Raw genomic sequence first — 15029 nt, 5'->3', positions numbered from 1 at the left:
TTCTATTTTGCTATGTTTTCAGCCCAGTTGCTCACATGGGAGCTAAAGGTTCTTTTCCCTTTCCTTGTGTTGAATCAGAAGCCAAACTCTGATGCTCCCTGAGGAAACTGTGGTTGGGGCACAAGTCTCCCTGGGAGGCAGAACTATATGGTGGAAAGAACCCAGGTTGCTGTGAAGTCAGAGGATTTGGATTCAAATGCTGCCTCTGATACATAGTACCTGTGTGACCTTGGGCAAGTTACTTAACCATATTGAGCCTCAATTTCCTCATCTGTGGAATGGTTTGGACTAGATGGCCTCAAAGGTCCTTTTGAGCTCTTGACCCAAGGTTGTCTGACCAGCCTAAGTGCAGCCAGAAGGCTGTCCATGATTTTGATGTATTTCTTCGGCCACACCAACTCACAAAACCATTTGTGAGATGTGATGAGATTGCCTGGTTAGGGATAGTAGCCACAGTGAATCCTTGAATTATGACAGTACCTACATTTCTTCAGGAGGTAGTATAGTTTTCCAACTCCTTTGGACAGAGGTGGGGGTGTATAGATGCAGAATATTGTACACACTTTCACATACGGTCGGATTGTGGGTCCATTTTGCTTAACTATTTTCCTTTGTTAGAAATGATTTCTATTGGAGGGATGAACATCAGCAAATGACTAAAGTAAAAACCTTTTTTTTAAACTAAAGTAAAAGGAAAGTGGCAGTGAACTATAGTGGAAAGAATGATGGCTCACAGAGCATCATATGTGTAAAAGGGGACAAGTTAGATTGAATCAATCCACTATCAACCTCCCCACCCCACTTAGCCCCTTCACTGTTATTGTTTGGTCAGGTGTTTATGACCTATTTGCAGTTTTCTTGGAAGAGATACAGGCCATATCCTTCTCCAGCTCAGTTTATAGCTGAGGAAACAGCATTATAAGTAACTTGGCCAGGGTCACACAGGTGGTATCTGATTTCAAATTTGTGATCAGGAAGATGACTCTTCCTGACTCCTTGCACTCGATCTGTGAGCCACCTAGCTGCCTACTTATCCCCTACCTGAGTTTAGCGGAGATCACATCTCAGTGGAATACATCATGGGGGTGAACTAGGTAAGAAGTGGCTGCAGGATCGGGTAACATTTGGCAAGTCTGTAGTCTATTACCCAGTACTGAGTTGCATTTCCAAGGGCTAACAGGGGTAGTCACTGTCACAAAGGAGAAGAGGCCCTAACTGTATAAGGAGCAGAGAGCAGACCAGGAAGGTAGTAAAGAGATCTCTCCACCAACAGAAAAACTAACAAATTAAAACCCCCCAATTAAACACCAAAATAGAAATCCTAAAAATCAAAGTAAAATTGACAGTAAAACAAAACTAATAAATAAAGCTAGGATCTGGTTTTATGCAAAAAGCAATAAAAGAGATAAATCACTGGCTAACTTGATTTAAAAAATGAAGGGAAAGAAACAAATGACCAGTATCAAAATGACCAGTATGAAAAGGGTTAATGTACAACAAATGAAGATGAAATTAAAGCAATTGTTAGAAGCTATTTTGCCCAAATTTTGTGCTGATAAATTTAAGTTTAAATGCTGAGACAAGGGGTGGGGTGAAGCCCTCACTACTAGCTGTGTGACCCCCTGATCCCCCAAGGCAGGCCCCTGTCCCTCCCTGGGCCTCAGTACCTTCATCTGGGAAATGGAGATGATCGTACTTGTACTGCCTACCTCCTGGGGGTCTTAAGAGGACCAAATGAGGCCTGTGAAAGGTGCTTTGTAGTCCATAAAGGGCATGTAGTGGTCTGCATAGCCCTCAAGTTCAGAGACTGTCTTGGGAAAATTCAGATTTCACTCATGTCTTTGGGCCAGGGACAGTCTTATTGGCACCTGGCTAGGAGATGATGAGTGAGGTCACCAGAGTGCCTGGGATGATGCATGGTTGTTCCCTTCCCTAGTGCATGTCACATAGCAAAAGCTGCTGGCTTTATGTGTCTTCTAATGCATACTGTTCTGCAATTGGCTTCTCTGTTTCCCTTGCTACATCTGTGCCTGTCTGTCTCTGCTTGTCTCTGTCCCTGTCCATTTCACTCTCTCTACCTCTGTCTCTTTTTTTCTATCTATGTCTCTCAATATAAATGCCTATATGTACATATATGTTCATGTGTGGGGATCTCCTGATATCTTTTGCCTAGTTTACCTAATTTTTTTTTTAGTTTACCTAATTATTTATGTCTGTGTGGGAGAAGCCCTCCCCTCCCCCTGGCCTAGGGATCATAATGGAGGCCTGATAAGGAGCTAGCCTGAGTGCCAGCAACTTGAGATTTCAGGTATCCATGGAAACGGGCCTATCACCATGGTAACTAGTGATTAGAATCAACTGATGCTTCCTTCCTGGACACTAAATTTTTCCTCTAGTGAAATTATACTTCAACAAAGGTGGGTGGGCTGTCTTGAACTGGACCTCCTACTTGAAAAGAAGTGACATATCTGTCCTATTCCTTATTGCTTAGACAACATGGGGTTAAACTTCCTGAGTCCCAGTGATTGGGCTTTGAGATAGATGGGACTTACAAGTCAGTTCCTTTTTTCATATCTACACTGATTAAATGATTCACCTCTTTAGTCATTTAGAGTGACTAACTGAGCCTAAACAGCTAGCAAGAGTTAGTTATACAATGGCAGTGGGCTAAGCTCTGCTGGGTTTACATGAGTTTATATGTGCTGCCGAGATAGGGAAAAATGCAGTTTTATTTTAATTCTTTTCTTTTTACTAAAAATTACAGGCAGGGCCTCACTCCAGGATTAGGTAGATTTGTTTTGCACCACACACACCCCATGTCCTGCCACCGACCAGATAATGGGGGAGAGAGGAACTCTCAAGAATTAAAAATCATAAGAATTATACCAATAGCCTTAGTCTCAGTTCTGCTACCAGTGGGGCTGTTCACTCCACCAAGACAAGCTGCTTCCTAATTGGGAAGATACCTAGCACTGAGTATGTAAGCTTAGGCAAATATCTTTCCAGCAATGAGATTTCAGTGCTCTTAGAACCCTCCTAGCTCTGTTTCTCTTTATTCTGAGGACTCTTCTATCTAATGTGGCCAATCTATACTCAGAGGTCCCTCTGATGGAGTGACATTCTGTGTTCCAAGGTACCTTCCAGCTCAGATATTCCATATTATTCTCCAGTCCATGGTTCCTCTCAAATCTCACATTCTATGATCCAAGGACATTCCTAACCCTGACATTCTGTGTTCTGTGATCTAAGTGTAACGTCACCTTATTATAATTAACCTAATTTTTAAAAATTTCTTTAAAGGATGCTTTTATTTTGTTTTTTTTCTTAATTATATCAACAACAATTTTTAACATTAATTTTTTATAATTTTGAATTCCAAATAGCTTCCCTCCTCCTTGAAAGAACTTTGATACAGATTATACATGTGCAGTCATGTAAAACTTATTTCCATATTAACCATGCTGAAAAAGAGAACACAGGCAAAAAAAGCCCCAAGAAAAATAAAGTGTAAAAAGTTTGCTTTGATCTGCCTTCAGAATCTATCAATTCTTTCTCTGGAGGTGGATAGCATTTTTTTTACCATAAGTTCTTTGGAATTATCTTGTATTATTGTATTGCTGAGAATAACCAACTCATTCACACTTTATCATCCTACAATATTGCTATTACTGTGTGCAATGATATCCTGGCTCTGCTCACTTCACTGTATATCAGTTCATGAACTCTTTTTAGGTTTTTCTGAAACAAACCTGTGTGTTATTTCTTGTCACAATTTCATCACAATCATAAATGACAATTTATTCAGCCATTCCCCAAATGATGGGAATCTATTCAATTTCCAGTTTTTTGCTACCACAAAAAACTTGCTCTAAGTGTTTTTATACATATATGACCTTTTCATTTTTCTTTGATCTCTTTGGGATACAGACCTAGTAGCGGTATTGCTAGGTCAAAAGATTTTGGACATAGTTCCAAATTACTCTCCAGAATGATTGGATCAGTTCACAACTCCACTAACAGTACATTAGTGTCCCAGTTTTTCCCACATTCCCTCCAACATTTTTCATTTTCTTTTTTCTGTCATATTAGCCAGTCTGATAGATTGGGGAATGACTTGTATTCTTATAAACTTGACTCAGTTCTCTATCTATTTGAGAAATGAGGCCTTTCTCAGAGATATTTGTTGCAAAAATTGTATCCCAGTTTTCTGCTTTCCTTCTAATCTTGGGTTCATTGGTCATGTTTGTGCAAAAACTTTTAAATTTTATATAATTAAAATGATCTATTTTACATTTTGTAGTGTTCTCTATATCTTCTTTTTTCCCAAACTCTTCCCTTATTCATAGATGTGACTGATAAACTATTCAATGCTCTCCTAATTTGCTTATATCACACTTTATGCCTAAATCATGTACCCATTTTGACCTTATCTTGGTATAAAGTGAAAGAAGGTCAGTTCCTGGTTTCTCCCATATTGTTTTCCAGTTTTCCCAGCAGTTTTTCTCAGATAATGAGTTTTTGTTCCAATAGTTTCGATCTTTGACAAATCCCCTATTTCCTGTAGGTTCAATGTATCAACATTCATACTTTTTTACTTTCACATGATTTTCTAGGAATGTTACCCCTGTGAAAATAGAGGATTAACTGTATTTACTTTGAAGGGGGTGAGAAAATCAGTGAAGCTGCATACTTTTGTATGTGCATGCTCCCAGCTCTAACAGTCTATGATCTAAGGACCTTCCCAGCTCTGACATTCATGTTCCAAGGTCCCTTCCAGCTCTGACAGCCTAAACACCCTTCTATACCTCCCTTTAACCTATTCCCTCACCTTCCCCTTTAGAAATCCCTCCATTCTCATCTCCCCCTTCCCTTTCTCCTTACTATTTTATTTCCTCTGAATTTAGAAGACTTTTATACTCTAATATATCTAATATATATGTATATATATATTATATATATGGATTGTTCCCTCTTAAACCCATTCCCAGTGAAAATAGGTTACCAGAACTACCAGCCCTTCTCCCACCTCATTTGTATAAAATAATTACTCTTTTTAGCTGCTCTTAAAGGGTTTTACTTTTTAAAGTCATATCATACTCAGTTCTACCCCAATCTTTAAGAACTACCCAATTACTAATGACAATCAGACATATATACATTTTACATATATAAAAAGCAAATGATATGTCCTTAATGAATCAGTCTTTGGTATGTACCTTTTGTGGCTCTTTATTCTTATATCTCAAATCTTCTATTAAGTTCAGGTATTTTTTAAACAAAGTCTTGAAAGTCTGACAGTTGATCAGATGTCCATTTTTTTTATTCAGGATTATGCTTAACTTTGCTGGGTTAGAGATTAGATTAAACTGGGTTTGTTGTTTTCAGCTGGAGCCCCAGTTCTTTTGCTTTTCAATATATAGTGTTATAAGACCTGTGATACTTTAGTGTTTCTGCTGCTAGGTCATATGCGATTCTAATTGTGGCACCATAATATTTAAATTGGTTTTTTTCTTGTTGCTTTTAATATTTTGTCCTTTAGCTGGGGGTTTTGGGATTTGACTACAATATTCCTATAAGTTTTCCTCATAGGATGTCTTTCAAGTGGTGTTCACTGGATTTTTTTTATATTTCTACTCCCCCCCCCCCCATTCTAATGCTTCAGGATAATTTCCTTTAATTTTTTCTTCTATTATTGTATCAAGATTCTTTTTTTGATCATAACTTTCAGGTAGTCCAATTATTCTTATGTTTTCTCTTCTTGATCTGTTCTCCAGACCAGTTGTTTTTCTTATGTTTCACTTTTTCTTCTGTCCATTCGTGTTTCACATGAAGAGGAGGCCTTTTTCCTTGCCAAAGAAAATCCTTCTACAAGAACAAGAAATCCCCTTCTGTCCCATCTTCTTCAGCAAATTACTGCATCTATCACTTCTATTTTCTCACTAATCTTCATTCTATCCCTGAGTACTGACTGCTCCCCAACCGCATATGATTATGCCCATGTGTCCCTCATCCTCACAAAACCCTCACTTGCTCTGTCAATTTCCACTAGGTATGATCCTATATCTCCTCTCCCTTTTATGGCCAAACTCCTTGATAAGTCTATCTACAGTAAGTGTCTCCACTTCCTTTCCTCTTACTTTCCTTGTTGCCTTTTGAATTCTGGCTTATGACTTTTTATTAAACTGACACTGCTCTCTCAAAATTACTAACGATCTCTTGATTGCCAAATCTAATGGTCTTTTTTCAGTCTTCATCCATCTTGACGACATCTTTCCAGCCTTTGACTTTGTTGATCATCTTCTCCTTATGATACTCCCTTCTCTCTAGGTATTTTTAGTCCCACTGCTTTCTCCTGGTTCTGCTCCTACCTATCTAATCACTCTTTCTCAGTCTCCTTCCCTGATTCTTTATCCAGGTGCTAACCATGGGTATCTGGGCCTTCTTTTTTCTCCCTTTATATTGTTTCATCTCCAACATCCTTGATCTTGATGTTTCATATATGTGTTAAACTCTACATGTCCAAATCTGAATTCAATTATCTTTCCTACCAAACCCTGCCCTATTCCTATTTTCTCTATTACTGTTAAGAGTACTACTGTCCTCCCAGGCTCACATCCTCATTTGCTTACTCTCTCTCACCTCCAATATTTAATCTGTTTTAAAGTTCTGTAATTTCTACCTTCATAACATCTACTGTATACTACTACTACACCTTTGTCTCTGCTGACATTGCCACCATGTTGTTGGAGATTATCATTACCTCACCCCAGACTGTTCAAATAGCCTGTGGATTGATCTCACCTCACTCCAAGTGTATACATCACTCCAACATTCTCATACCTTACTTCTCTCCTTCACATATTCTGTGATCCATTGATACTGTTCTGTCTCCAGCATTTTCACTGACTGTCTCCCATTTCTGTAACTCTCTCCCTCCTCATCTCTACTTCATGATTTTCTTCAAGTCACAGCCAAAACCTCACCTTCTGCAAGAAACAAATCACAGTCCTCCTTAATCTTAGTTTCTTTTGAGACCATTCTCAATTTAGCCTGTATTTATCTTGTTTGTACTTATTTATTTACAGGTTGCTTCTTCCTTTAGACTGTAAACTATTTGAGAGCCCTACCTAGGGCTTAGCACAATGCCTGGCAAATAGCAGGTAACTGATAAATGCTGATTGACTGATTGGCTGATCTCTGTGATGACAGAAGGGAGGTATGCTTAACTATCAGTCTTCTGAAGCCAAGACTTATCATTGCATTGATCTAAGTTCATCTTTCAAAGTTTTGTTATTCCTTTACTATAGGTTATTGTGGGTTTTGTGCACATTGTAATCTTTGTTCTGGTCACTTCACTTTGTACTACTTCACACAAGACTTCTCAAGTATTTTTTAAAATTTGTCACTTATTCTAACATGATACTATCCCATTAAATTCAAGTACCAAAATTCATTCAGCCATTACCTGGTTGATCATTGCATTAACCCCCCATTATTTCTAGGTTTTTGCTACCACAAAAAGTGCTGTTGTAATTACTTTTGCATCTAGGGGTCCTTACCCTCCTTGGGATATGTGTCCAGTAGTGCCATGGCTTGGTCAAAGGATTATACTATTTAGTATTTTCCAATTACTACTATTTAGATTTTCAAACTGTAATTACTAATTGTTTTCTACACTGTATATACCACTTCACATCTTTACCAATAGTGTGTTAGCATGTTTGTTTTCCTATAGTCCCTATTTAGCATTTTCATGTATCCTATATCCTATATTCATATTCCTATAGTCCCACATTTAGCATTTTCATTTATCACATTTGCTTTAATGGAACTTGTTTTAATTTGCATTTCTCTTATTATTAATAGTAATTTAGAATTTTCTTTCCCATGTTTGTTGATAGTTTGCATTCTTATTTTGACAATTGCATGTTTCTTTGACCACTTTTCTTTTGGGGAATGTCTCTTGCTCTTAAGATTTCCCCATTCCCCATTTTCTTATTCTAGCTAGAATCAAAAGCTTCTTAGTTTTATTTAATCAAATGCTCCTGTTTTATCTTATATGATAATCATTATTCTTTGCTTGGTTAAGAATTCTTTCCCTTGCCATTGTTATAAAAACTATGACCTTTCATTCTCCTCTAATATTTTTATGGTATGACATTTTCTCTTCAGGACAAGTATCCATTTGACGAAAGTAGTGATATATGGTAAAAAAAAAAAAAGACATTGATATAAACCCAATTTATGCTAAATTGTTTTTCCCAACAGCTTTTGTACTTGCTATAGTTGTCTGTGTTCTTGGTTTCACTGAATACTAAGCTATGGTATTCAGTTGACTCTGGGTCTTGAATATCTAGTTCTTGAATACCACCTAGTCTAATCCATGGATTGGCTTTTCCTGTGTTCAATCGGTGCTAGGTAGGGATAGGAAAAGTTTTTGAACTTATGATTTCATTGGTATAGGAAAATTCCACATTACTACTTTGTAATACTATTTGAAATCTAGTACTGCTAGACTCCATTCATTCCTACTTTTTTGTCATTATTTCCCTTGAAGTTAACTTTTAAAAAATATCTTCTTTTTCCAATTACTTGTAAAAATAATTTTAACATGTTTAAAAAATTTTTGAGTTCCAAATTTTCTCCTTCCCTCTTTCATTGAGAAGGCAAGCAATTTGGTATAGGTCATACATGTACAGTCATGCAAAACATTTCCATATTAATCATATTGTAAAAGAAACATAACAAAAATACAAAAAAGTTATTTTTTTTAAAAGTATGCTTCGATATGTTTTCAGACTCCATCAGTTTTTTCTCTAGTGGTGAATAGCATTTTTCCATCGTATTTCGAAACTTCCTTATAACATTGCATTACTGAGAATAGCTAATTCATTCACAGTTGATTATCATATAGTATTGCTGTTACTATGTACAACGATCTCTTGGCTCTACTCACTTCACTTTATATCATTTCATGTCATTCTTTCCAGGTTTTTCAGACAGAATCTTGCTTGTCATTTCTTACAGGACAAGAGTATTTTGTTACAATCACATACCATAACTTGTTCGGCCATTCCCCAATTGATGGATGTACCCTCAATTTTCAGTTCCTTGCCACCACAAAAAGTGTGCTATAAATATTTTTTATATCTAGGTCCTTTTCTTTTTGTAAAAAAATCTATTTGGGTACAGACCTAGTGGTAATTTTGATGGGTAAAAAGGTATGCACAGTTTTATAACTCTTTGGGCATAGTTCCAAATTGCTCTCCAGAATGGTTGGATCAGTTCACCACTCCACAAACAGTGCATTAGTGTCTCAATTTTCCCACACTCCCTCCAACATTTATCATTTTCCTTTTCTGGCATATTAGCCAATCTGATAAGTGTGATGTGGCACCTGAGAGTTGTTTTAATTTGCATTTCTCTAATCAATAGGGATTTAGAACTTTTTTTCCTATGACTATATAGCTTCAATTTTTTCACCTGAAAATTGTCTATTCGTATCCTTTGATCATTTATCAATTGGGGAATGCCACATATTCTTATAAATTTGACTCAATTCTCTATCTATTTGAGAAATGAGGCCTTTATCAGAGAAACATTCTATAAAATTTTCCCCAGTTTTCTGCTTTCCTTCAAATCTTGGTTGTATTGGCTTTTGTTTGTGTAAAACCTTTTTACTGTAATAAATTAAAATTATACATTTTACATCTCATAGTTTTCTCTCTCTCTCCTTCTCTCTCTCTCTCTCTCTCTCTCTCTCTCTCTCTCTCTCTCTCTCTCTCTCTCTTTATATATATATTTAGAACCCACATCTCCTGCCTTCAAATCTAGTGTTCTGTCTACTCCCAAATGCAGTCTCATCCCTTGGAAGAGAAGGGAAAGGAAAGAACAAGCATTTATATAGCATCTAATATATGCTAAGCACTGTGTTAAGGCACTATACAAACGTGATTTCATGTAATATTCACAAAAGCCCCTGCAAAGTAAGAGCTACTATTATCCCCAGAGGCAGAGAGAGGTTAAGTGACTTGCCCAGAGTTACACAGTTAGTGAGTATCTGAGGTCAAATTTGAATTCATATCTTCCCAACTCCCAGCTCAGTCCTCTATACATTGTAGCACCACCTACCTGACTCCTTGGTCCTATATTTGCCCATAGACACAACCATGAATAATTTCACTCCCTATTCCATAACCTCTCAGATATGTAAAAAGAATTAACATTCTCCCAAACACGTCTTTTATTCTTTAATCTAAACATTCAGTTTCTTTAGCACATCATTACTTGGCATTTTGACTATTAAGCTCCGAAAGGGGTTACAGGAAAGGGAATGAGGAAGTACTGAGGACATCACAGACTAGATGAGTTTTGATCAAAAATTGTAAGAACACCAGGTGTTTGTATGGACTAGAGCAAATGGACTGAAAAGTGAACTGATGGAACCCATAAGGTTCTAGGTTGCCTAGGGAATGATGCCTAGATCATCTGATGAGGGTTGCTAAAGAACAAGCTAAGAGAATTATGGGGGAGGTGGAAGGATCCTCCAACATGTCCCACCAACCAAATACACCTGAAATGATGACTGGAGGGATGGATACTGGAGAAAGCAACAGCACCTTCATGAACAACCTGGTTGAAAAGGGAGAAGGTGAGAAAAGTGTATCCTCCAGAGAGCTGACAGCCTAAATTTACCTCTACAAGGTGTGCATTTGGCTCCTGGTCCATCTACTGAGCTGCTCACTCCCGAATCAGTCTTTCTACCTCCCACGGAAGACATCTGATAACTTAAGGAGAAGAGGCTCCTGTGGGGAAGAGAGGAGGCAAGTATTTGTGAACTGGTGAGAAGGGCAGGGAAAAGAAGGGAAGAAAAGGAATATCTATCTTAAACTCATTATGTCAAAAATGTAACTCATTATCCTTCCCTGACAAATCTTCCTCTATTGCAAATTCCCCAGTCCTAAATATACATACTGTTGGACACGTTCTACACAGTGTGTCTTTTCAGATGTATTTTGAAATATTGGCAATGTACACTGTTCATCAGACAGGGATGTACAGACAGGAATAGATGGATTTCATAAATGATTATTGATATCTTGCAGGAAGTTCTGCTGTGTCTTGGGGTGATGCAATCAATACAATGTCATCTACAAACAGGAATATCTGGAGGACCTCACCATACATAGGGGTTCTTTCCTTGACCTAGAGTTTTCCTGGTATCTCTTCCATCACAGATATATACTTTTCACAAGGATATATCTTTCTCATTCAAACTTTGCCTAATATTTATTAACCAACTAGGTGGCAAAACAGATAGATTACTGCACCTGGAGTCAAGAAGACCTGAATTCAAATGCAGCCTCAGACACTAACTAGCTATGTGACCCTGGGTACCTACCTACCTTCCAGGGTTGTTCTGAGGGTAAAATTAAACTGTTTTATGAAGTGCTGCATAAATTATCTATTAGCTTTCATATAACTGTTATTGAAAATATTATTTTTATTACTACATCTCCCAAGGAATCTTGAATAATTAAGACATATGGGTGGAGACATCTGCTATAAAGGAGTCTGGAAGGGGCAATGTTTTTCTACCACCAAGTCAAATGTTTTTCCGTAATCAGAAAAAAGTAAGCACAATGGAATCTTACATTCTCTACATTTTGTGCATATAAGATAATTCCACAAAGTTATAATTCTTTCTGTATTTTACTTTTAAAACTCAGAAAGAAGACAAAGAGATAGATATAAATATACAATTCTACTCTAAATAACTACAAAATGCATAAAATGTTTGGGAGCCAATTTACCAATACACACTCAGGAAGTATAAGCTAGTAATTGCAATACAGTCTTTATCAGAATGAAGTAAGGCTTAAATAACCAGAAATGGTCAGGCTTTGCCAATCTAATGAAATGATGATGCCACTTAAATTAATTTACAGATATGTTTACTAGAAAGGGGTCACTTTATAGAACTAGGTAAAATAATTAAAAATTCATCTTGAAAAACAAAAATTAAATATGAAGGAAGGTCGCCCAGCTGTACCAGATCTCAAACTATATTACAAGGCAGTCATCATCAAAAAAAGGTACTGGTTGCAAAATAGATTGGTTGATCAGTGGAACAGATTAGGTACACAATACACAGTAAGTAATGATATAGTAATCTATAGTGTTAGTAATCTAGTGTTTGATAAATGCAAAGATTCCACCTTTGGGGACAAAAATTTGCTATTTGACAAATACTGCTGGGAAAACTGGAAAGCAGTTCAGTTTAAACTAGGTATAGACCAACTTCTCACAACATATACCAAGATAAGGTCAAAATGGGTACATGATTTAGAAATAAAGGGTGATATAATAAGCAAATTAGGGGAGCACAGAATAGTTTACTTGTCAGATGTATAGCTAAGGGAAGAATTTATGACCAGGGAGAGTTAAATATATGTATATATAATTTTTTATTTATATTATTTATTTGCATACCTTGTAGAGGTAAATCTAGGCTGGCAGCTCTCTGGAGGATACACTTTTCTCGCCTTCTCCCTTTTCAACCAGGTCATTCACAAAGGTGCTGTTGCTTTCTCCAGTGTCCATCCCTCCAGTCATCATTTCAGGTGTACTTGGTTGGTGGGACATGTTGGAGGATCCTTCCACCTCCCCCATAATTCTCTTAGCTTGTTCTTTAGCAACCCTCATCAGATGATCTAGGCATCATTCCCTAGGCAACCTAGAACCTTATGGGTTCCATCAGTCCACTTTTCAGTCCATTTTCTCTAGTCCATACAAACACCTGGTGTTCTTACAATTTTTGATCAAAACTCATCTAGCCTGTGATGTCCTCAGTACTTCCTCATTCCCTTTCCTGTAACCCCTTTCGGAGCTTAATAGTCAAAATGCCAAGTAATGATGTGCTAAAGAAACTGAATGTTTAGATTAAAGAATAAAAGACGTGTTTGGGAGAATGTTAATTCTCTTTACATATCTGAGAGGTTATGGAATAGGGAGTGAAATTATTCATGATTGTGTCTATGGGCAAATATAGGACCAAGGAGTCAGGTAGGTGGTGCTACAATGTATAGAGGACTGAGCTGGGAGTCGGGAAGATATGAATTCAAATTTGACCTCAGATACTTACTAACTGTGTAACTCTGGGCAAGTCACTTAACCTCTCTCTGCCTCTGGGGATAATAGTAGCTCTTACTTTGCAGGGGCTTTTGTGAATATTACATGAAATCATGTTTGTATAGTGCCTTAACACAGTGCTTAGCATATATTAGATGCTATATAAATGCTTGTTCTTTCTTTTCCCTTCTCTTCCAAGGGATGAGACTGCATTTGGGAGTAGAAAGAACACTAGATTTGAAGGCAGGAGATGTGGGTTCAAATCCTGACTTGAACCTTGTGACCTTGGACAAGTCCTTAATCTCTTTGGGCTTCACTTTCCTCACTTATAAAGTAAGGAGGTTTGAATAGATGATCTCTAGGTTCCTTCTGACTCTCAGATCTTATGATAAATGGATTCTTGTTACAAATCAGCCAGGCACAGTGCTAAATGTTGGGGATTCCAAGAAAATTGAAAAAGAAAAGTCCCTGCCTTCCAGGCACTCACATTCTAGTGATAAGTTATAAGGAGGCTGATGGCAGCTGACACATACAGAATGATCAGAACCAGGCATAAGTGAAAGGAGCTACTTCAGGAGGCAGTGACTTTCCCATTTCCCATTGTCTTCAGTGCAAACTGGATGACACTTTTGGGGGATACTGTAGAGGGTGGGAGTTGGAGTAGAAGACCTTTAAGATCTTTTCCTCCTCTCCTCCAGCCTACCCTCAGCAGTCTCTAACATACTAGGGTTCTGTGATCCTGAAAGATCCACTGAGTTTCTATCCCTTTTAAGGACTTTATACTCTTGGGTTCTATTTCATTTGTCTAATTTGTCCCTCCCAAGCTCTCTAAAAAGTAACCACCTGAATTTTCCTAAAGTCTGGGCACTTAAGTTTCAGACAGATGCCCTTGGGAAGAGAGATCTGAAGAATATGGGTGCGAGATTTCTTTGGGTCCTATAACTTCCTCTTCAGAAACTTTGTCAACATACCCAGTTCCTCTGAAACAGAATTACTCACAGATAGTCTTAGGGATGCATCAAGAGATGGGGAGGTGTGGGTCTTGGAAGGCTCTGACTTTCAGTGCATTGAGCCAGAGCTACTCTCCTGCCTGCCCTTCCAGACCAGCTTTTTATCCAAGGTAAACATGTGCTCCAGCATCTGACTCATAGAAGGGGCCTCTAGAGGCCATCTTTCGGTTCCCAGTCTCCATGAAGCATACAACCTTGGTACAGATGAAAGGAAAGTGGGTGTGTGAAGTGATGGCATCTCCTTTCTTCTTAAAGATCTTCAGGGAAGATGACAGCACAAGTTCCTTTGCTTCTGCACTCATTCCTGGGTCTCTGAACAACAAAAAAAGTTCCAAGGTCAATAGGCATGTGTATATAATAGTGAAAGAGGTGGCTGGGCTTGGGAGTTCAAGATTCTGATATTCACAGCACTAGCTGTGTTACTATGTACAAATAACATCAACCCTTCTGAAGCTTGGTTTTCTCATCTGGAAAATGGGTATAATCAAGGTTAGCCATGCTGGCAGAGTAGGAGGGAGAAGTATAGCCCAAGTCCTCATCACAATTAATACAACAAAGAACTAGAAATGATGCTCGACCAAATGCTGATTGCTAAAGCCAAAGAATGATCAGAGTGAGTCATTTTTCTAGCTCAGGTTTGCACAGCTAGGTTACAGTTAATACAAGTTCAAATAAGGCAAAATTCAAGTTAGTGCAAATTATGAAATTATATAAGGTCATTTAATGCAAGCCAAAATGGAATTACTGAGACACATTTGAGGTCATCTAGGATTTTTTTTTTGCATTTTGGAGGGCAATTGGGGTTAAATAACTTGCCCAAGGTTACACGGCTAGTGTGTGTGTGTGTGTGTGTGTGTGTGTGTGTGTGTGTGTGTGTGTGTGTGTGTG

This window comes from Petaurus breviceps, unplaced genomic scaffold (assembly GCF_028583685.1).
Source record: "Petaurus breviceps papuanus isolate PSGF00001 unplaced genomic scaffold, PetGlider_PUasm1.0 90109, whole genome shotgun sequence".
NCBI classification, from domain to species: domain Eukaryota; kingdom Metazoa; phylum Chordata; class Mammalia; order Diprotodontia; family Petauridae; genus Petaurus; species Petaurus breviceps.
Note: the sequence above shows the minus strand (reverse complement) of the source record.